Here is a 25,259-nt window from a genome sequence, read left to right on the forward strand (position 1 = left end):
AGAAAAACACACCTGCTCCCCACTGTGAAAGAGCAGGTCCACAAAAAAGTCACTTTGGTGCCTCAAATCGACCTCTCTGTTGGATCCAGCTTTGGACATCTGTTCAAATGCTGCATGACCAGTTGACACCTGAATGCCCCTGAACACCCAAGACTTTGTCCATAGACATGGACAAGTTACGTTCTGACACCGCCAAGCTGTGCAGAGACCAGACAAATGCCTAAGGCCTGGAGGGATGCTCAGACGCTGCGTTCCCCTATCTGTTGCGTGAAGGACACGCTCTACTTCATCTTCTCAGAGGGCTCCTAACAACAAAGCTGTTTTCACTGTTTTCCCTCCCTAGCTCAGGGCACTCTCCTGCATGATAGGAGACCCAGAGTTAAAAACCTATTTTACCTTGCTCAGAAAGGGGCCAGCAGCCAGATCTGGTGGGAGATGTAACATTTAGGCTGTGGGCATCAGAGGTGAGCTCTTCCTTTGAAGTAAGTCCACTCCTCAAGAATAAATAAACATTAATGAGACCAGAAAACTGTGACTTCATAGCACAGTGGTTAAAGCACGTAGCAGAGATGCAACAGGACAAGCCAAGTACCTTCCCTGAATCTTGAGTTACACAAACTGGAAACGGGTTCAACCAGGAGGACAGGGTATCCAGCAACGCAGAAGTGAGGGTACTCCCTGTGAAATCTGGACTCAAGGTCCTAATTCAAAGTCGGTGGAATGGGAAATTCCTGCACAGCTCAGGTCCTTGTGAAGGAGAGCCCTCACCCAGGAACAGGGATGTCTCTTTTCCTTTTGAATCCTTCACTGGAGCTGTGGGTTGAGAAATCGCTGGTGGAAGCAGGTGCCTCCCCCGTGTAGTCTGTGCCCATACCTAGGCACAGTATATATTCTTGACAAATCGTCCTGCCTAGCTTTGGAGGTCCTTGCCAGCTTGCTGGGGTCTCAGGGCAGGACTTCAAGCTCCGGTACAGAAATCTCTGGAAGACCATGGGGAGCAATAGCAGTCAAGCTACAACGCTCAGCAGAAGATGAAAACCAGCAAAATACCCTTCATTTAGACAAGATACCTATTCAGTCTGCATAAAGGTGCTCAGCAGACAGGTTGAAGCCAGCTCAGGTAAGCCTGTGTGCTGCAATGGCAGGAGCAGTACAGACAGCCCATCTCCCTCCGTACAGCGTACGGGGAGGTACAGGGCTGGAAATTTCCATGGGTGTCAGGTACGCAGCACCACAGTGCACGAGCTGGCTGCAGATGCAGATCTCTCCAGCGACAGTGGCTGTGTCCAGCCAGTTCACCATCCTGCTTCTCCACATGCCTATCTGTGCGTGGCACCGCTGGGTCTGGTTGCCCCCACGACTCTCGCTCGCCTGCGTACGGGGATGCAGGGATGCTCCGGCTGTCCCTGCATCGCTCCGGGCGGCGGGTGCTGCCTGCCCCGTTGTGTTGCATTTCTGCTCGTGCATCGAGGATGAGTTCGTGCATCGAGGACGGGAGGAGCAGGCTGACATCTAACTCGACAGACAGAGACGTTAGGCAGCGGAGCTTTTGAAAATGAAGTGCTTTATGAGAACTAATCTTCTTCCTAGCTCCCAAGCAAACAAGAGTGAAAAGAAAGGCTGGAACAATCTTTGCCGGGACTCGGACAACAACTCCTCCCGGTGCGGTTAGCAAGCATCAGGCCCTCACACAAGCTCTGATGCTGCCTCACAATTACACCAGGGCTTGGGAGCCCAGAACACAAGTTATGAATAAAGTGACTTCAGAGAGATTTCAGTGAGCTTTCATGTCCTGACACCCTGGAGACAAACCGGGAGGGTTTGCCTGCCTTCGCCAGCCATTACAGCCTGGAGTCAATCACTTTTGTCAGGCTTTTTCTGTCAGAGGAGACAACACCCACAGGCCATAGGTTTGAAATGTCTTGTCTCAGTGATGACTCTGCCTCAGGCCACCTTTCCCTCCCCAGGCTCCCCCTCTGCCCGGGGGACACAAGGCATTCCAGCTGCCTTTCGGTTCAAAGATGAGCTTGAAAACTTAGCTTTGGTGAGTCAGTGATTGGTGATTATTTTTTGTGGTCCATTTTTTTGAATACAAAGTGCGGTGAGGACATGTGTGAACGGCAGCTTCCTTCCCCTCCGGCCCCAGTCACCGGCGTGGGATGCTCAGGTGGGCATCTGCCCTGTTTCTGTCCTTCTGACCCAGGTTAGCTTTCTTCAGGCCAGTTCTTAAGCTAGTCCTTGGAGACAAATGTGAGGAATAAAAGAAGAAAAGGAAAAAAAAACCTCTCAAGATTTAATCATCCCCAAGGGTAAAGCAATGTGCAATTGGTAAGAAAGGTCACTGAGGGTCAAGAGGATTCAGGGAGGAAAGTGCCTTTCATGAGGAATTGCAAATGTTTACTTTAAACAAGTATTTAAAAAGTCAAGCTCCTGAAAGAAGCCATATGTTTCGATTTTGAGACCAATTAGTCTGCCTCATCTGCAGTTTATTCTGTGGACTTTTGGCCTTTCACTTCTTCTGAAGGCAAGGAGGCTAATGTGCCAGCACAACCCCTGGTAGGCAAGGGAAAGCTGGGGCAGCTGCCTGAAATAATTTTGAGAGATGCACTTGAGAATGCTTTTCAGAAATGATACAAAGATTGACTGCACAAAGAAAAGAGGAATTTGACTATGCCTCTTTGGTGGAGAAGAGCTCTGGCAGTCGGCGCACCGCAGCGCTGATCTCTTCCAGTTTTGCAATGCTCTTTGATAATGATAGTCCTTAAGTATTTGTTAGGGCTCTGTTTGCATATCTAATCATTCTGCTTTCCGTCTTGCCCACAAGGATTATCTGGGTTTTTTTAACTTCAGGAAGGTGTTTTTCAGCATGCAGATTATCATGAGAAAATGAAAACATGTAGTGAATAACTGATGTCACTCAATGAATCCCACTAGCAGCATTTTATTTGATATTTGGCCCCTATCAGAGCATGTAGCCTCTAGAAACAACTAAACACAAGACAAAGCCAATATGAAACAGTTGCCCTCTTCATGTGTATGTGTTCTTATTGCACTCTTCACCTGGGTCTTCATTCATGTGTACCACAATCAATGCTAAATGCCCTGGGAGGAGGGACCAGGGCCAAAGTCTTCCTATTGCTCTTCACCAGCAGGAATCCGCAAAAACTGCAAGAAAAACCTGTCTCTTTTCATCATACTAAAAATGAAAAAAGTCCTTGATTTGTCAGTGCCCAGAAAATATATCAGACCTACCAGCTTTTCCATTGAGAATTATTCTACTATTTTTTCATCTGAGGAATCCTAAACTCACCCAAGCTTAAAATCCCATATGTCTATACATTACTAGACAAAAGGAGTCTTCCTGTAAAACTGATATTTATTACCTGTATAGAGACAGGAAAATGGAACCGGATTAAGGGAACAGTTCAGTCTAACATTAAAGAATACAGAATTTCTAAGTGAAGTTCAACTTAATACTTTACAGAATATGACAGTATTGAGGACTGAAATGAAATGGAACAAAATATGTATTTATTAACATTCCAGAGACATGGAAGGAATAGTATAGTGTCACCTAGCCATAAGTATTATGTGAAAATAGGGACAGATAGTCTGGAAAGGGAAGGAATCCTCCAAGATCTTCTGGCAATGACTTATACTTTTAATTACAGTATCTATTTCATCCTACATTCTCCATCTTATACCTCTGAGAGCAATGGCATGTTGAAAGTGGAAAAAAGCCACCATCTCTTTATCTCTTTTGGAAAAAATAACTCGCTCTGAAATCTTTCTTCTAAAACAGATGCTGACTGGAGGTGTTCATTCATTAAGGTAAAATTGGATGAATGATTTTCAGCTTAATTGAAAAATTAAAACAACTTATTGCAGAAAGATACTAAGTTAATTTGTAATTCACTCATTTAATAAATCAAGAATCAGAGATTATTTTTCTCCACAAGTCACTTGAAAATGTGTTCTGAAGCTTGCCCAGTTCATGAAATTGTGTCATAAATCCAGCAACTGTGGCTTCTAGTTCAAGGCAATGCTATTGTATAAGCACTAAACATGACAGCACTGGGTAGTGCATGGGAGCTTCCAAAAGCGAAATACCTTAAGGGCTCATCTGTTTGCCATGGACTCTGAGGAGACCCGATGAAGTTCCTGAATGAGAGATTGTATTTTGGACCACTCAACACAGATGTTTTCTATCATGGTTTGAACCATTTGGCAGACGTTTCCCAATGCCTGGCCTTAGTTTCGCAATATTTGCATTTATCTGCAAAGGCGGGAACCATGGGTCCAATCCTGCAAGTTGTTTAGGGTGGATCTCAGTAGCCCTTCCACAGTCAGAAGAGGTTTTCTCAAGCTAAGGTCTAGCTCTGTAATGCTTCCAAAGGGACTAGCAACCCTCACACAAAGATGCTAAATGGGCAATTACACCTGTGAACTCTTATGATATAAGAAAGTACAGGAGAAGCTAGTTACCTAAGGCTAACAGCAGTGATCCCAAGTGTCAAGTGCTTGCTGCCTCCCATCCCCTCTGGCTTTGCTGTAACCATCTGCGGTCAGAAAGAAGGAGTCCAGGTCAGCACGATCTTTCTGATCACCGTGAAGGCACATGCTGGAGCGTGCCAGGTGCTGTAGCCCAGGGGGTACTTTGGCTGCTCATCTGCTCTGGAGTACTCGTGCATGTGCACTGATTTGCTCTTTACATAAATGCCTGAAGTTAGTAATACTGTCAACTCTTATAGAGCACTCTTCTGACCTATAGCTCAAACTGCTTTACAGATAAAGCAACGTTATCCCATTTTACCGAATGAGGCATGTAAGGTATGAGGAGGTGAAATGACCTATTCCTGTCACTGGCAGGGAGGAAATCAGCCCTTCTCCTGAGCTGCAAGCCCTTTGCCTTCTCTGCTAGACCCCACCACCCCAGCTGTACTTCTCATGGCACCGCAGCGCTCGGGTTCCAGCTGCAAAGCAGTAAAGCATGTAAAATGGATGAAAGCTAATGTGACCACTTCACTAATGACGGTTGAAGCCACTGGTGAATTATAGACACTATCTGTAAGGTCTAGAGGAAGAGACAAGCTTTCGGCACACATTCACGTTGTCATGGCATATGTGTGACTTGCTGCAGTGAGTTGAATTCATTGCCCACTGTTTTGCTTTGAATTTTACTAACAACTTGTCCACACACCTTAGAGAAGCTATACATAGATAGTCTTTGGAGAGCATAAATTTATTGGGTTTGGGTTTGAATCAGTCCCCAAGTTTACATGTATTACTGTGCTGGCTCCCTTCTTCCTTATTTCCCTTACTTCCCTAGTTGCCACTACAACCCTTATCGCAGACCTCATCCACCACTTCTCTTGCACAGCTCTGGGCAAACCCAGCAGCAGTTTACACCAGCTTCTCTTCCCGTAGTGAGTATGAGAAGGTGCAGGGGTCACTCTTGCTTCTCCACCCCACAGTGCATGGACTTGCCCATCATGGTCATATTTCTACCCTCCAGCCTCTATTTGCTTCCCCGATCACTTCTGAATGACGGACCTACTTTCTGTGCTTTTCCCAGCCGAAGAAAGGTCAACTACTTGAAGTGGTAAATCTGTTTTGCTGCTTCTGCTTCCGACCCTCCCCCAGGCAGAGACACATGCCAGGCACTTCTTCATTTTTCCCCACTCTTCTGTTAGCCACATCTTCCCCACCCCGGTGTTATTTATACAATAACTTGCAGCCAAGGGTTTCCTTGGCAACACGCGTGCCTTCCTGCTATCTATTTTACAACAGGCTTGAATTGTCCCGCAATAGCTTAGAGGCAGCAATTTAACGCAGCTGGTGGCACAATACTTCTATTCTGAGTACGTGTTTCCTTCACCAGAGGTAACTCTTGTGCTGATAACTGAGCTTTCATTCATCTGTAATGGCAAGTAAAAGGAACATATTATAGTGAAAATAGAAGGAAAGTGAAAGCATGATGGGAGCAGTCAGAACAAAGCATCCCAGGAGCTGCACTTATTTTATATTGCAAACTAATCAGTTACTGAACAGCAATAACTGAGGTACCTAAGTTTATGTCTTTCCATGAATGAAAGAAGACATTGTGCTAACTCAGCTCCCACAAGGCTGTGACAGGTCTCTATTGGGTACTTATGCTACGGCACAGCTCAATAGTTATACTTCTTGTAATTCTCACGTTTTATTTTTCCCTCTATACCTTTGTTTATAAACAAGGCAAGGTTTGCAAGGGCAAATTATATTTTTCTTAAGCTGGTTAGCATACTAGACATAATAAAGAACTCTTGAGTGCACACTCCTACACATCAGGGCAAGCAGATAAGAGAAATGTGTTGCCACAGACTTTCTTTGGTCTCTAGTCAGTCAGTCCCTGGAACAGACACTACTGAAGTCTGAATATGAGTATCCATTTTATCTATCTTCCAGTCACTGAAGCAGAGAAGAAATGGGGGATCTGGGGGTTCATGGGTGCACGTACAAGCTCTGTACTGCATATTCCTGCACCTCAGAGTAATTCGTCCCTAAAGCGGGGGGAGATTTTGACTGTAAGAAAGCCATACATCTTCACCATATGCCCAAATTAACTCTTTTCCTACTTTTGTCTCCATTTCTCTTGACTTCACCAGTTCTGAAAGAACTAAGGTAGCTTTATTGTACTGCTAATGCTGCATTTGCAATAACTGCTTTAACAATTGTAGCTTCTTCCTCTAACAAACTGTCTGAAAACAGCCTCTATTGCTTGTATATGGAAATCTATAAAACATTACTTGAGTACCTTTTCATGCAGAACAAGTTCAGTCAATAATTTGCAAGCAAGCTCTTCAGTGATTTTCACTGTTGTCCGGTTGTTGAAGCTGAGTAAATTTTGCTGCCAGATTTTTTTGAGGCTATCACCTAGAGTATTTCCTGCAGCCAGGAGGAGTGAGGGCTGCCAGGGCTCCCGGCTGAGCAGAAGCTTTGAAACCCTGGTAGCACAGTGAGCCAGAACTGGAAAGCCTTGCTGGGAGACTGGGCATCTCTAGCCAGGCTCAGCTCATGTGCCGAGTTGAAGCCTGCGTGGAGCAAGCTGACATTTGGCCACAAAATACCAAGCACTTTTATAAACAAAAGACTTCAGCTAGTCAGCTTCTGTCAAGTGTGCCTACACAAGTGCTTGCAACACTTCTGAAAGTCTTGGAAGGACTGAGAGGTTGTGGTCGCATTTTTCATGAGCAGGTATGTTCTTGTCTATCTGTTATCAAGACTGCCAGGACTGTGAAACTGGGGCTTCTACTTGCTTTCTTGAATAAAGTCTTGGCACTAGCCACCTGAAGAAGTACTTGGCACTGTGGTTTTTTTGGTGACCATCTGCTGTCGTAACAAACATAACCTATTCCTGTAAGTGGAAAGGGAACACAAGTTGTTGCAAGTACCATCAATGCAGATTCACTCACTTCTGAAAACATTCCCTGATGGGCAGATTCTGACCTGTGAACACCAAGTATTCTCACCAAAACCAATTCTATGACAAAGAATTGGCATAATGCAAAATAAGGCAGAAGAACATGCCTAAATACATTACCCAGAAATATCACCTCTGTATTCTTAAGTATGAAACGAACTCTAAACCAAACTGTAATATACTTTAATATTGAATCCAATTGCAGGAGAGATCCAAATAATGACTGAAAAGATGAAAGAAAAAATGTTTTGTTTCCAGTATACCCCTTTCGGAAGCATTGAATTTATAATACCTGCCCATCTTGACAACAGCAGTGTATGGAGATTTATTGGCAATTAAAGCCCATGATTTTTATTTCATTTGTCTCCAGACCAATAGGAAATTCAAACAGAGGTCTATTTACTTAAGGGACATGTATGCTTTCCAGCAACATATTCAGCTGGGCAGGTTTTCTCCCCCTTAAAATGATAAATCTGGTGGATGATGGAGTCATGTCTCACTGATATCAAACCCCACTTATAAGCAACAGATGTGCCGATCTGAGCTCCGAAGGTGGGACACTAATAGCTTGCAGATGAGGTTTTGTGCTGGAGAGGAGATTGATGAAAGTGAGAGCTGAGTATTATTAAAACACTAGCGTAGTGCTTTCAGAACTTGGATCTGCATGAAAGCCGGGAAAAAACGTTCTTTTCAGCTGAGTTCGTTCAAAAAGTCATTTCTTACAGATTTTTCTTTTAAATCAGAAAAAGGATTGTTTGTTAGGAAATGGAGAACATGCAAGTATTTGAGGATGTTCTTGCCTCGGGGCAGTTGGGATTAAGAATGTACAGTAAATCTACAACAGTAGAAATTTGTTCACGTCAGTGGGAATTTTGCCATTATCAGGAACCAGAAAAAAGGATTCTCAGGCTCATTTCTCTTCAGCCATCCTTATGAGTCTTCCTGGAGAGAGCCATCAGCTTCAAGAAAGGCTTCCATTCGCAAAGGGTGAAAAAGAAAGGAGAAGAGACACCACAAGACATGGCACCTCGTGTGTGTGTCGAAAGCTCTAGCCATCCCTTTTCTGCAGTGGAAAGAACACTGACCATGCCCAGGAGTGGCAGAGGGCATCCCCTCCACCCGCAAGTTCTGCAGCACTCCAGCCCGCTTGGAGCTTACCCCTTACAGCTATGAGATCTTTCACCGTCTGGCCTCAAAGAGACACTTGGGTTTTGCCTATGCTAGTAAATTAAACAGTGCCAGGGGACATTCCTGGCTAATGTAATTCAACTGTTCATAGTGTTAAACTGTTAGAGCAGTCCCCGGGCTCTGCGTGAACTGAAAAGAGCTGCAGGGCTCTATTTTCAGTGTTTCTTAGAACAAAGCAGGGAGGCTGCCCAGTGCCGAGCAAAGAGAAGGCACACAACGGCCAGGCAACGTAAGCAGTGCTTCATGCCAGCACTTTAGCACAGTGCCTTCATTTCTGAAAATGAAACTCCAGTGACAAAGAGCTGTTTGCCTCTTTCTTTGCTAAGTGTTGCTATTTAAATTGTTCAATCCCAGACACAAAAAGCCACAGAGGTTACTTTCTTCTGTAACCCTGAGTGCAGAACTGATCCATGTCCGTGCACGTGGGAGGCAGAGTCCCTCCATGTACATTTCTGGTTGTTCTTTGTAGGGTTTTGGTGCATATCTGTAGCGCAAGCAAGGCTACAACAGCATCCCTCAACCTCTGAATTTCTGACATTGTGTGAGATGAAGAGCCAAGGAGAAGGGAATGGAGGACTGAAAACTCCCTGTTTCATCACAGCAGGGCTCTGGTAGGATTGGCTTATCTGAGCCGCAGCCAGGGATCTCCTTGGGGAAGGTGCTTGCCTAGGGATGGAGGAGATCCCCGGCTTCAACTTCTGCATGCCAAGAAGCTGGAAAGGGAAAAGCCTGGCTGGGCTGGATGGTCAATGTGGACCAAGATCAAGAGGTGCAAGTTTGATTCCTGTCTGTATTGTAAACTTTGGTCTTTGCTGGCAGCATGAAATGGGAGTGCAGGTATGGAACTACTCCAGTAAAAAAGCTCAACCGCATTCTTATTGCCATGTATATTCAGAGGCATGTATCCTCAGGCTCCAGTCTTGGTTTGGAGCTTGAGTTCCTTCATGTAAGAATAAAATCTAGCATGTAAATATGGGGAGAAAACCATGTATTTGCACAGGTAGTAACTGACTAATAGCAATTCAGTCTTGCAAGAGACCAAGTATCAAGCTGATGTGGTTTGCCCTTTCATTTTCTTATTCAGAGTATGTTTTAATCAGTTTTCTCGCATCAGCATCTGACTCACCTTGTTTTTCAGAATTAAAATTGTTGCTTTTTGAAAATCCCTAACTGTGAATCATGGACACGTTCATGTGGTAAACTCTAAAAATAAATACCAGTCCAGCAGTCAGCAGTTGATTCTTCACGCACCATCTACATCAAGTTCTGGGCAGAAACTGTCAGCTAGCAAAGAAGTTGTCTAGAAATCAATACACCTTTGTACAAAAAGGAACAGGTATACTATTTTCTAGCACCTTGTCAGCAGACTGTGAAGGTAAATAGATCTAAAACACAAAAAATGTGTGATAATCATCCAGAAAACAAACATTGTGGTAGCAGAAGGAGCAATTAAACACCATCAACTGATGCCCAGTGCACATCGAAAAGAGTGTTCAAGGCACGTCTCAGTAACCTCCTTCCATCAGGCCAGCTGCAGGTTTAAACTCTGCTTTGTGAGCTTTTTTGGTTTTTTCGATAACATTTTCCTTGCAGTGAAGGCTGAGTTCTGAGAAACATTTCCTGGTTTGTGATGATCAAGTTCACTCAAGCTTTCCCAGAGATCAATTACATTACATTGCATTACATTACATTACAGCAATACAGTAAACTATCCCTCACGTTTTTGCTTGCAGAAAATATGAAAGAGAATTCTCATAGGGAACAGTGAATGAAATGTAGCCAAATACACCTGGCTGGAATTTACAGAACACTGCTGTATTTTTAAAGTCGAATCTCATATATTAGATTTTTCAGCGACAGGCTGTATCCCTCAGGATTAAACAAATATATTATACAAAAGGCAAAGGCTCATAACGAGTAACATGCTTCCCTACAAGCCTCTTCCCTAACCATACAAATCCTGCCTAATACTACTGACAGTAAGTAAAACCCAAGCTATGGGACAAGTTTACCCAGCCCGGTCCTGACCTGGTAGAGACACAAGCTTGTGGTTGGGAAGCAGATAACTAGTAACTGCCCGAGTCACCTCACCCAGGTGGCATGACTACTGCTTCAGACCACAGCTTCATTCCTAGTTGTCACTGGGCAGATGTGCTTCTTCAATAGCAGAAAAGAAGAACAAAAACTTCCGTAAAATCCAACAGCTTAAGAGAGTTTTATCATCTGAAATTGTTATTCTACTGATCACCTCTTTTTGACACAAATCCAAATATCAAAGGATGAGTCTGCTTCTGTCGTGCTAATCAGCAGCTGTATCTTTGGAAAAATGAGGGTTTGCCTGTTTTATACACTACTCCATGGTTGTTCTGGATGCAGAGTACTGAAATATTAACCTGTCTTCTGTGAGTAACAGGTACGGAGGGCTTCTAAGTTGTGTAGTATTCTCAGTTGTGGTTAATTTTAAAATGATTCAGTAAAAAAAAAGGCTTGGTCTCAAGATTTGGGGGGTAGAGAGTTTTTCTTATGAGAGATTCTAGACTGACAGCCCTAAAAACAGTTTTTCTTCTCTCTTCTGAGCATGGGAGGGATGAGGACTCAGGTGAGCTGTAGACTTGCACCACTGTTACCGGTATAATACAGCCTTGTTCTGGGAGAGCGAATCCTGGAGACAGAGGGTAGGCTCTGGCAGAGCGGCTGGGGAGTTTGCGAGGATTGCAGTCACCCTCAGGCCATTCCATAGCATTTGGTCTTGCAGCAGTTATGGGACGGGCAGTAGCCACAGACCTGCACAGCCTTCCCCTACACATCGTACGAGAGAGGTGGCTGTAGGGGACCTAACTGAGCGGCCAGGCGTCACTTCGGAAAGCCGGCAGAGCACACAGCTGGTCTGATGTGTCCGTAGCCAAGTGTTTCAGCCTGGATCCTTCCTCATCCTCAGAGCCTGTGGTTGGAGGCTCTTAAACCGCTTTACAAATACTAACCCTCTCCGGCTCAGCCCTGTGCCTGGGGCTTCAAGTTTGCTGCCGGGTCTGAGGCAGGTTTCCCCGATGACTCCAGGCAGACTATTTTGATGCGTTTGTCCCTCGTCCTGCGTGTATGCAATAGGGATAATGCCAGCTCACAGGTTGTACTGTGAGCAAAAATAACTGAAGTTAGGGACCTCTTTTGAGAAAATAGCCCTGCAAGATAGAAAGCAGATGCTCGGATCAGCTCAGGAATAAAGGGAGGAAGTGTAAACGAAGCAAGATAACGGTGGAACTGAAAACCCTCCAAACCAGCAAACTTCCTTAACTCTCAAGTACTCTTTGAATGTGTAAAAAGTACATAGCTACATAAAAAGGTAAATTATCAGGTGTAAAAGAGTGATAAAGCTGTTAACTGAGTTGCATGCCTGTAAGCCAGCTAAGCCCTTGGCCCAAGGTGGTGTGTGTGCTGGAAACCCTCACTTCCAGTTTATAACTCGTTTGTCACCTCAGTTTTAATCATAGCATTCCTTATAGTCCAAACAGTTTCTGTATCCCATAACATTCCAGGTGAGAAATAAGAATTTTCCAAGGCTACAAAGGCACTGAACCTTCTTACTACTTAATTTTAACTATTTGTAATACTTTAACCACTAGTTCTTTGAAACTTTACTTTAAACTGTCTTTTGCTGTTCTTTGGGCATCTGACACTGAGTTAATTTTGCTGAAAAGTCTACATAAACCTTAACAATAATATAGCCACTGGCTTGCTGATCTTGTTTACTAAATTCACCAGAAATTACTTGGGTTTGCTTCTCTGTTGTTATTCACCTACTGACTTCAAGTTAGGCTGACTACTCTTTTCACAAGATGCTGCCTCTGTCTCCAGGGCACAGCAGTGAGCACAGGGGTGTTCTGGTTTCCCTCAGGAGATCCAACTCACCCTTGGAATAAAAATGAGTTTTCAGCCTAGAAAAGGCTCTTGTGGGCCATGAGAGAGGGTTAGGAGCTCTACAGGTGTAAGGCATCCATTTGCACCTGGCTACCACCATACCAAAACCCAGAGAGAATGAAAAATGGTGTGTTGAGACTGTCTGGGGCACAACCCCACTCATTAGGAGAAAAACCTGTTCCCAAACATCTGCTCTACTCCTGCCAATGTTACAATTCAGTTTCGTTCTGATTAAGTGGCAGTTGGAGTGGATTATAAAAAATTAAGCGTTAGACAAGAGAGGATGCATCGCACCCTGTCACTGCAGTGGCAGCTGAGAAGTTCATGACAGCAGCACGAGCCCATCGCTCTTCCCACCAAAGGAAGGTGAAGTAGAGAAAATCAGAAGTTACCTGGGGCACAGCTACTGCTGTCCCCTGCCCTGAGCTGGTGAGGACGGAGCAGCCCGGCTCTGTGTCACTGAACCCCCTCGGCCCAGGGGCTGCAGCCCAGCCGCACGGCTGGCCCCGGCCCTATGCCAACGCCTGAACTGTGCTTGGGAACGAGTGTTGGTTGGCACAGCCGAAAACTAACCCCAGACCCAATTAAGGATGTATCGAATGAGGTGATGGAGTCCCGGGGACTCGAGCGCTCCTGACTGGAGGGACACAGCCCTGGAGGAGGGCGAGGAAGGGAGACGGGGGACGGGAGCACCGAGGCTGTCCCAAGCTGTGTATCTGTCGGAGGTCAATCGATCTGTCGTACCTATAAACATTTCAGAGCCGTGTTTTGCTCTTTGCCCAGTTTGCGGGCTGCCAGGAAGGGCTGCAGGACTGACCGTGGCTGTTGTGGTGCTGTCTCGTGCGATACAGCCCCTTAAGTACAGATGCCATTGCAGCCATAACCTCGTTTTAAGGTCAGTTACAACTTCCAGCACAATTCATAACAGGTATCGCTACTGAAATGCTTGCAGAAGAAACATTTTAAAAAACTTTATTCCTTTGAAAACACGGCTTCAGATTCAAGAAAGAGCCTGATTTCACAGGTATTTTGACAAACCAGAAATTAATTCCAGCATCAGACACAGATCCAGTAAAACCACAGATGTCTACAAAGGGGTTTAGATAAAGCAGTTTCAGATGTTTTATAGTACTGAACAGTCTTTTCAATGAGAATTTAATTCCTTTCAGCAATAAGAGTATTTAGTTTCTGATTCTCTCTTTTTTATCCTTAGAACCCAAAGATGTTCCTAGATAGGAAACACTTGAGCGTTCACAGACCATGTGTGCTGTGCCTGGAGAGGACTAAACACATCCTGTTTCTACTGTAGTATCTTGTTGTGGTTTAACCCCAGTCAGCAACTAAGCACCACGCAGCCGCTCACTCACTCCGCCCCCCCACCCAGTGGGGTGGGGGACACAATCTGAAGGAAAAAGGTAAAACTCATGAGTTGAGATAAAAACAGTTTAATAGGACAGAAAGGAAGAAAATAATAGTGATAATAATAACAAGAACAAAATGACAATAGTAATAATAAAAGGATTGGAATATACAGAACAAGTGATGCCCAGTGCAATTGCTCACCACTCGCCGACCAATGCCCAGTTAGTTCCCGAGCAGTGATCTGCCCCTCCCAGCCAACTCCCCGCAGTTTATATACTGGGCATGATGTGACATAGTGTAAAATATCCCTTTGGCCAGTTTGGGTCAGCTGTCCTGGCTGTGTCGCCTCCCAACTTCTTGTGCCCCTCCAGCCTTCTTGCTGGTTGGGCATGAGAAGCTGAAAAATCCTTGACTTGGTCTAAACACTATTTAGCAACAACTGAAAACATCAGTGTGTTATCAACATTCTTCTGATGCTAAATCCAAACCATAACACTATACCAGCTACTAGAAAGAAATTTAACCCTATCCCAGCCCAAACCAGGACAATACTGTAGAAGGTACAAGAAAATCATGATCTTTTATTTGTAAATCTGGAAGAAAAGAATGTAATAAGATGTGCTCAAATAATGTCCTCAACATGTACTACAACTATTCCTGTTTGACATTTATGTTTTTAATAAAGGCTAGTAAGGGCTTCATCTTGATTTAATTAGGCATTTGGTCAGGTTTGACATGGACATAATAGGAATGTACTTGCAGCCCCTTTTAGGTACAGAAATACAATGCACACACAACTCCAGGCCTTGTCAATGAAGAGTGTGAGCTAGCCTCTCCTGGAAACTGGCTTATTTACTCAATCTGATAAATTTGAACTTCTCAGGAAATGTCTGTTGGTTGCATTTCTGTAGCTGGCTGAGAAGACTTTATTTTATTGACACCTTGTCCCAGTCTAATTCAGGCTAGGAATTCAGTTGGGTCTAGTTGTGTACAGAAAGCTGTGTACAAAGAATTGACCCAATGTCTGGAAAACGTTAACTTGTTACCACACTCTACAATATAGCAGGGTACTGCGATGCAAAAGTTGATGAGTATGACTTAGGAAATGGCAACCTGGGAGGAAGTAAAATTGCTAATTAGCAGCTACTATCACTGAATGCCCTGCTTTCCAAAGCAGCCGCATAATTCATTGACATGATAGTATCACCAGAAGATGTTTAAGACTTCTTTTCAGACTTCTTTTAACAGACTGATGGTCAAATGAATGTCTCAGATACCTGCCAAACCCAATTTGGAGGGAGCTTTGTCTCAGATCAGTTTTAAGACTAATTTAGTCCTTTATTGAATTTATTTTTTTAACATAAGTTTCGCTGGAAGGTTCACAACAGTAATCTTGACTGTTTGGGTTGTTTCAGTCTCCCAGCTGAGAAAACTTATTTATCCTCTTATTTTTATCTTGTTACCCAATTTCATGAGAGAAACAACTAACCTACCTGCAGATCAGAAAAATCAAGAAATGATCTGATACTTATGACACAAAATCTATAATTTAGTTCATTACTGGTTACTTTACTTTTTTTAAATCCCTGATATGTTTATACTTCGCCATCTCTGTCCAGGGGTTCCTCAGCAATCTCCCATGTGTGAGGACTTCAGCTGTTGCTTGGAGACTTAGGAACCATCAATCATTTGACTAGGAAACGCAGACAAAATACTACTCTTCAAAAGTGAGGAACAACTGTTCCACTCACTGATGGTGACTCAGGAGGCAATGGCACTGTGAAAAGATTTCTTTTAAACGAAGCTTCCTACAAAGTTGGGGAAGCTCATTTCAAAATCAGGATATGTTTCTGCAACAGAGCTACAAACTCCAATAGACTGGCCTGTACAAAAACCTTAAAACTAAAAATGAGTAACTTGGAATATAGCTTGTTTTTTCAAGCGCGTGTGCCATCTTTTTCTTTTTTTCGTTCTGCTTTTCATTTCGGTAGTGAGGGTACTGTTTAAATTTGGACACAGTGAAAAGCCAGTCTTATTTTACTCCCTAACCTTGTTTCCAGAGGCAGAGTTTCACTGAAACGCCTCAGAAATAAGGTGTTTCTTTAAAATTACGTTTCTTTCTTTTCAATTTATTTATTCACAGCAGGGATGTTGTGACCAACATGCAGCATAACTGTGTGGATTGTTTCTCAACCCACTGTAAATAAGAAATGAAATAACTATGAGTCATGTTCTTTAAAATATGATCTAGTCTCTCTGAAGGGCTTAACAGCACCCACAGTATTGCATGACTGTACTGAATTCATTGCACCAGCTGCCTCACTGTTTCTTCCCACATCATCTATATTACAAACAGTAACATCGCAGCCATGGTGGTCTAAAGATGCGAGTCAGCCAAAGTCTGATGTTTGGGGCAAATACTTTAGTCTAGATGTTTCCTTGTCCTGCAAACTCACTTCTCTTAAGGTTATCTGCTCTCTTCCAGACACCTGCAGCCTTTTTCACAATTTCCCATCAGAAGCCCTTACCATCAGGGCTTACCGTCACCACCAAGGCTGCCTTTCCAAGGTGTGTACTGCGGTGTTAACCCAAACCACAGTCCTTGGATGGCCAGGTTTGCTCAGTGTTTGAAGATTTGCTTTTTTGTGGATTTAAAAACTACTCCCAGATCCCCTGGCTAATTGTCCATTAGTATGCTCTTTTAAACATTAAACAAAACCCTTTATTTACCTTCCCTGCTGCCTGATAGTCCTCAAGAGGCAAAGCTGCTTCTGCCTTAGCGACTTGACCCTGTGTGACCTGAATAGTCATTTGAGATGTTAATTCACTGAAGAATGAAGCTGAACAATGATGGATGGAAGAATTCCCCAACCCAGAAGAAAACATGGTTGCTTAAGCTTTGTGTATTGATCAGCTAGGTTCAGTTTAATTCTCTCCACAGCCAGTTTCTAATACAAAAGGAAATTGTAATCTCTGGTATTTTAGGAAAGAACTCTGATTCCCTGTGATGGTAGTCCAGTTGAGAGTCTTCTCCCTGGAACTATTGCCAGAAGAGCCAGACCCATGTGCCTGATGCCTTTAAGTCAGAAAAAGTGATCTAGTTCTCCTGTGGGTTGCAGAATTCTACTGATTTTCCCCACAGTGACTTTTCTGTCATCATGAACGAGGTCAAAATACACCAAACTCCAAACTTCAATTTTTCTGCTGCCTGCAGGTTTCTTCTAATGCTTCAAATATAACCTCAAAGAAACAAGATGTCCTTAGGAAGAAGAAAATGGCATGTTGAAATCAATTCCGTGCTACTTGACTGCTTTAAAGTCTTGAAGGTGGGATCCCATTGACCTCAACAGCAAAATTCATGTTGTTTTTATTGAATTACAGCCCCACCTTACACCTTCAGCTAGTATAAAACCAGGTAGGTGGTATAAATTGTCATAATTGTTCGGAAATATACAGAACTGTCCTAATTTACCACAGTTCAGAATATGACCTTACCTCCTTTAATGGTCAGTAAAAAATTAAACCCCTGCTGAAGTCTGGGAGATGGATCCTGCTCCTCCTCACACCCAGATTCCCTGGTGATGGATCTGTCGGTGACACCTGAACCTGGCTGGCTCTCTTGCATCTAAATAGGTGTAATGAGGAATGAGCAGATTTGAAAAACACAATGAATCTGCACGCAAGATTTACTGGATGATGATATTATCCTGTGCCGTTTGGTAGCTTCAAAGGGCCATATAGACTTTTAAAAGTTCTGTAATAGCCATTTAAAGAAAAACCTTTTGTTTTTAAAAGCCTGCTTATAAATACCCATAAAGCTGGCTTCAGCTGAACGGAGTCTGATGGTTGCTCAGCGGATAAATCAAAATTCATTAGGAGGGCACTCAGAGCTGTATTCTGGCCTTGCTCCCTGAGGACAGAGCTCACTTTTCTCTCAAGCTTGGGGTCTGGGAGGCAGCCTGGGAGAGCCAGGGCTTGTGAGGGGAAACGTCTATCGTGCTGTCCCAGCACAACATCTCTAAACCGTGTTTCCATTCGGAATCCTGCAGTCTGCTCTCCATTTAGATTTCAGGAAGCAGGGAAACCACCCTAATTAATGGAAAAGGAGTGCATTGTGCCTATTGGGGGTCCTCTTGAATTGCAATCACTTTAGCTCGATTGAGGGCAAGGGGCTTGCTGGGCTGTGGCACGGGATCCCACGCTGCTGGCCATTCAGATCTGGGGACAGATCGGAGCACGCTGCCGTCCCCGTGCACCCCGGCACAGGCGGGTTCCTCGGCGTGGGGAAGGTGTGCTGGGGAGAAGGGAAAGAAGAGGGAGAGGTGAGATGTGCCCTGACCTGCCCTAGGAAGGGAGAGGCATATGGCCATGTGTGACCGCCTGCACCCAGGCACCAGGAACATTCCCTTATTTGCCAGGTTATTTAGTCAGAGCTGTTTATCTCAGTGGAAACCTCTATGTCTTCTCCACACCTGCCTTCATTACTGTATGTTCAGAGCAGACTAGTATGCACCTCAGTTTATAAATCCCCCCTGTTCAGTTTATAAATGCTCATTCCAGTTTATAAATACCTTAAAATGGTACTGATACTGCACTGCATTAATTAAAAATCATGATAAAAAGCACAAAGTAATAAATCTTCACACAGTCCCTGATGGAAATCCCTCAACTTCAGTGAGCTAGGCAAGTTCTAGCCATCCTACAACTGGCGTACAAGGGCTTCTTCTTCTCCTGCTCCGAATGCCGAGGGATGGGGAAGGTGACACAGCTCCGGCTCAGCCGCATGAGCCCAGGGTCCATCCCTTACCCCTCTCTCCCACTCAAACCCAGGTAGCTCACCAGGCATGCCACAGCTGAGCCTGACCTGAGGCATTTGCAACCTTGGCTTCCACAGGCCGTACCGCCTTGGGAAATTCACCTCGCTGCCTGGTCTCTGCCTGCAAAATGGAAATTACAGTGCCCATCTCTACACGTAGCTTCCACCTCCATAAATGAGAGTGGATGACACTAGGGTGAAACAAAGAGCACCTGATTGATTCTTCTTCTGCAGAGCCACCGCATGACCTTCAAAAGCAGCAGATGCAGCACAGGATGATGCCTCCTGCTACGTTTGGTGGAGGGTGGGCTTGCCTGGACCAGCAGGGAAGAGAAATCACAGAGAAATAGGTGGCTCTTTGTAAATAAACTGGGGTCAGTTGCTTAAAAAACACAAAGCCTTTCTGTCAAGGGAGAGGACGCCTGTCATCCCAGTAAGGGGTGGCAGGCTAACGAGTGTGTTTTCCACTTCGAACAGGGCTGAATCCGCTAATAATTTCCTATCAGCCTTGCACGCGGATCGCCCCAGGTGCCTGTCTCTGCAAGGGGGGCACAGGGGAAGCTGGGGCAATAACCAGCCTGGGCTGGTGGGGCCAGCGCCCGCCGGGCAGCCTTTAATTAGCAGGGAGGGCTGCATTGATTTTTTGCACACCGGGGCTGCCCGGCAGCCTCTGTGAGTCCTTCTGTGATAACGAGCACCGTTCAGCCCAGGGGCTGCGAAATTGGGGTGGCGGGGAAGGGGGAGCAGAGGAAACGGAGCCCAGCTCAGCCGAGCTCCGGCTCTGCTGCGGCAGGGAGAGGAGGGAGAGGGGGCAAAGTCCTGCGGGGACCTGGGGCTGCCCCCACTCACGCCAGGCGTGGGTTTTGTCCGGGGTCTCGCCCGGCTGCAGAGCCGGGATGAAGGCTGGTAAGTGGAGTGATGCCATCCGGAGCAGCCTCTCCTGCCGGGATGCACCAGCCTCTCCACCCAGAAGAGCGGAGAAAGGGTCTCCAAAAGGAAGCCCACCACAAGAAATACCTGGACCGGTAGTGTATGTTCTCATTCCTCTCAAAATCTCTCCAAAGACACCCAGGTTGGATTGTAAAATGCAATACAGTCTGTACAGAAATAATGAGTGACACTTTAATTTTAAATTTCTCCATACATGCTGATAAAGGTATATCCTTACAGTAGGTCTATTATGATAAGAAAATGGGAGTTTAGATTCAGTTTCTGTAAGTCAACAACAGGTTCAAACAGAGATAATGGACAGATAAATGCATTTGAGGGTGACAACAATGGCATTTATTTTGTATGTAAGATCTACAAAAATATCATTGGCATCTGAATGTGCACATAAAACACCAGGCAGCAGTGGAAGAAAAATAAAGAAGGGGAAGGAAGGCAGAAAGAACAGCTTACTGGATTGTCAAACGGCATTTGTGATAATCCTTTAATACAAGGTGTTTCTTAATTTCCAAACGTCTCATCTTCATACTTTTGACCTTTATATTAATTTTGTGTCTTCAGAACACATACACTCTTCTATTTCTCTTTGGAGCTACTCTATATTTCTCTTCCTTCTCATTTAATTCTAAGTTACTGATGCTAGTAACACAGTAGAAATAATGTTCCCAGATTAAGTACCATCCAGTCTTTCCAAAATTACCTCTGCCAGCGAAACAGATGACAGCTTGACTGCCATTCAGATGGCATATTTAAAGCAGAGCTTTTGAACATTGATGAGGGTCAATTGCTGCCTTGCAGTATTTCCGAAATAATTAAATAAAAATATAGATCTCCAAGGCTGGAGGGTGCCACAGGCCTCTGATTCTTTTAATGGAGGAGAAAAAAAGTGCAATAAAGGTCGATGACAAAATGTATCCCCACTGCAGCTGTAACTATGTATTGTACAAGGATATGAAAAAGCTTTACAGTGGAAGTAATTTTCCTAACCCTGTACGGGGGTTAGCACGGTGGTTAGCTCATGTCTCAGAGTCAGCACTGTTGTAAAAAAGCAGTTCTTTCCAAATTTTCATCCATCTATTCTGAGCGTTGATGGTACACTTATTTTTCAGTTTGACAGTCTTCCTGAACTATTTGCTTTAACAATATTTTCTGCAGCAGATTCTGCAAGTTCATTACATACTGTGCATGAATAGCTATTTTTCTATTTCAGAACTGTTAGTCTTTAGCAGATTCTTCTCTTTCTTGTTTTAAAGCTGTACTAAAAATTGATGAGCATTCTTTTATTTCTGATAAGCCTCTCAGCTTCTGTTCCCTCTTACTAATGTCTTCATTGATCTTTCTTAGTATCTGGAAAGATTTCCTTGTTGGAGATCATATCTGTTGCTCTTTAGGAAGAACCGATTTTCTTCCCTGGCTACATTTTGATGAGGCCTGACTGACTACAACTGTAAACATTATTAAAAATGAGGGGGTGATGAGGACTGAGATATGACAGCCTTATAGCATTCTGCCCCATTCTTGCTGCCCCTTTCTTAATACCATCAAAACCCTTTTGCTTTCATTGGTATTAAGCAGAAGTTTCTTCTGGACCATCTGTAATAACTTGCAAATCTTGCTCTGAAACTGTTATCACTTCATTTAGAACACAGGCTGGTGCTGCAAGGAATTTCATTATTTCTTTTAATGCTTATGACTTTGCTTTTGCTTATAGCAAAAAAAAGAGAAAGAAAACCAGAACAAGAATCAAACTCAGAATACATTGCCTGATGGCTTAGTTCTGTCATGTCTGCATGTCTTAATCCCTGACTGATCTAAATCACTTAGCATCATCTGCAAATTTTGTTACTTTGCCCTGCCGTCGGATTATAAACAAACAGCCTCAGTCCCAGCAGATATATCGCAAACACTTCACTATTAACCTCATTTCTAGATGAAAGCTGGCTCTTTATCCTTTGTATTTGCTGTCTCCCAGCCCATTTCCACTGCACAGCAGAACATTACCTTTCACCTTCTAGGTGCCTGGTTTTCTTTAATAGCCTCTTTGAGGGACTTTAAGAAAAATCTGAATAATTATATCTGCCAGTGCTTCTTTACCAACTAATTTGTTGACACTTTAATGATTCCTTATACTTGGAAGTAAGGTTTTCCTTTGGCATAAATCAGCGCCGTTTCTGTAATCATCTAATTTTCATCTAGGTGGTTTTATAACAGCTACTTAAAATAGCACACCTCCCACTGAAGGCTCATCAGTCTATTACTGCTCCAACTACACAAATTTCAATTTTAAATTCACCACTCTCCAGCCCTGCAGTTTAGAAATTGATTTTAATATTTGGGGTTTTTAGAAGCTGAACAACTTCTTTTACAACATTCTCTGCATTCGTAGATGATTGTATTTCCAGACACATTAGTTTCAGCTTGTCAGTATAAGAATTTAACTCCTATCTTGCATGACCCTTTTGTCATGTATGCGTCGATGTATGGGAATTCCCAGAAAATCCTATGCATTCAATGCAATGTCCGTGCACGGTCAATTGGAAGCTGAAAAATTATTCTCAATAACCAGTTGAACACCTTCTACTTTAACCACAGGCTTTGTAACTGTCTGACAGTTACATCTAGTGCCCTTTTCTCTAATTGACCTTAACTCCCTCTCCATCGCCTCTCAGCATAGCTCAGCTGATTTCATATTGTACATAGCAATGAAGTTACCAAAGAAGCATAAAAACTCCTTCGAGGCAATTATAAATGGGATTATATTTCATGGCTGACTATGATAGAAACGGGATGAAAAGTGATGAGCTAAGGTATTTCTTCCAGTCTGATATTCAAAGTTCCCACAACCCTAATGGACATGGTAACATCCTGTTTGTTGCTTACAGCAGCACACCCAGTCCAAAACCCACCGGCTTCAGCTGGCTTCGGGTCAGGCCCTGAATCGTGACATCCTTCCCTGAGTCTTAGACAGATTCAGTTTTGACCTCCTTTGGCTTTTCCTGAATAAGGATTTGCAGATTTGGCTCAAAAGAGTGAGCTTCCACATTTTCTTTTCGTCTGCCCTCTACCTTGCAATGACCAGTCCGGCAGCAAAGCCGACTGACTAGCCAGACGTTCCCCAGGGTTTTTCACCTCAAAACGCTTCTGCAGGGACACCCGTAACAACCAACAATTGCTTTTTAACACACCCCCTCGTTGCACACCCCTAAGCAGAGGCCGCCCAAGGACCATCCCTTTTCTGGTTTTGTTTTCCTGTCAGAGCAGGTTCCTCCGTCCTCGGTCACCTTCACCGCTGACCGCACGCACACACGCACAGCGGGCTTTGCGGCGGCAGCGCCTGATGTAACTTTAGTGCTCATTTTAGTGACATTTAGGACATTTTAGTGCTCACTTCCCTCACGGGTCCTTGTATATCCCAGCTGGATTCCTGTTACACGTCCTGTAGGCTGAGCAAGTTACAACCTCAAAGCCATTATCACATTCCCTTTTACTCTTACATATCATTATGGCTTTCATCTGGACATTTTCCAAAACCAAGGACTTCTAGACACCGGGGTGAGGTAAGGCAGTATCCAAAAGAGCATACTTACCCTTTAAGGAAGGCCAAGGGGCTTCATGCATTATAAATGAGCCATTCTTTCTTTAGTTCTAGTAAGCCTTCCTCAGCTGATATCTGCACTGTTTCTTTGCCTGCTCTTCTTTTTTAATGTGAGGATGACATTGGTTCTCCCAGGGTTGAAAATGGCCCCATTTACTGCTGACCCAACACCTTTCAGATGAGAATTTAATCAGTGACCGGAGATGCCACAAAATTTTAACTTGCTGCTGTTCATTTCAGCATCTTATCACATTCTGTGTGTAGAAAAATGGGATCTTCTTGTCCACGAAGAATATAAAATTTTTAATATATATTCTAATTGCTTTCATTTGCCTAAGCACAGCCTCTAGAAAGAGGCACTGTGTTTAATTTGTAGGTATTTTATACTGTGACAGGAAGATTTTTCTGATGCATCAGTATACACGAACCCACGGATAATATCCTGGTTTTGTCTCTTGATGACATTTTCTGGCTCTTTCATGTGCAAAGCCATTGCAATCTCTTTCTGCCAGATCACTTTTGCTGAAATTTTGCTCATTGAAATCACATTTCTTCCAAACGCCATCAAGTACCCTTAGAGACATGGTATTCCTAAGAGAAGAGACTTTGAACACAAATGCTCCGTTACTTTGTAAACTTGTTGAATCCAGTCAGGAAGGAGACACTTTGAACTGAAGTACCCGTCCTCTAAAATGAGATGTGCTATATTATGTTGCCTCATGTCTGTAAATTTAATCCACAAAGTTAATTTTTTATTCACTAACGGGAATATGGAAAGAAAGGGTTTTTAAAATGTTTCACATCTTCCTGGCTTACAGAAAAGAGCAAATCAATGTAAGAAAAAGGATATGCTAAGAGTCTTATAAAACTTTGATTTCTTAATAGTGGCAAGCAAACCTGGAAAATCAATGGATTCACCCTCCTAAGGAAATTAAAATCCTTCCTTATACAGGACTGTGCTACTGGATGTTATTGAACTTAACATGATTACTTGCATTCTGTAACAGTAGTGATCATCTGTAACGTAAATGTATTCAATATTGCATTATACAAATGGCAATAATTTTAGTTGACATTCTCTGAGCCTCCCCAGCTGTATACTCTCAGAGAAGCATATATTCAGGATAAGATTTCAAATTCTGACATCTTTGGCTCTGTTTAGTTTGAGTCTTGACTTGAATGTTATTTGGTTTCGTTCTTTTTTTAAAAAAAACCCACCTCGGTAATAGGTTGTTCAAGAAACTTTATTTAATGGCATTTTTAAATTAGTTACTTCATAACATATATTTACATCCATAAGTATATATGCATATATATATATAACTAGTGTTAGGTGTAGACATTATGGTACATACACAAAACCAGAGCAGAATATGACATTATCACTTAAACCTAACTTTAAACAATACCTGTGATGAAAACTTAAGACAGGCAAATAACTATTAAGGAAGAACTAAAGGAGAATATGCCTCTATAGTGGACCAGGTTCCCTGGTTCCTAGGAGTTTGTGGGATGACCAGCTCAGGAGGGTGCTGGGAGTCAAACCTGGGAAGTTCCTGAGATAAGAATAGCTGGAGACTTGACACTGTCTATATGCTCGTTAACGTCTTTTACCTTGTGACCATTAGAAGCCACCGTTCAACCAGATTGCAGACCCAGAAACTTTGAGCAACTAGGAGAAGATCTGACAGCAAGGGTGAAAACCTACCTTGAAACAAGGGATGTCGCAGGGAGCCTTTGTGATAAAAATTCATTGACTCCTCATCTGGACCAAAACATCTCAGAAATCCTTCAAAACCAGGACTCCCCACTTTTCAGTTTATTCTGAATTTCAGAAATCTCATGCAGGCAGTAGCATCCCACCCCTAAGCCATCTTTGCATCTTGGTGTGACTCTCCACAGGAGTAGTGTGACACTCCTTACCCGGTAAGAGGACAATTTTTTAGGTACTTGTATGCAAACTGAGGCAATGCTAT

Source organism: Harpia harpyja, chromosome 13 (genome assembly GCF_026419915.1).
Source record: "Harpia harpyja isolate bHarHar1 chromosome 13, bHarHar1 primary haplotype, whole genome shotgun sequence".
Lineage (NCBI taxonomy): Eukaryota > Metazoa > Chordata > Aves > Accipitriformes > Accipitridae > Harpia > Harpia harpyja.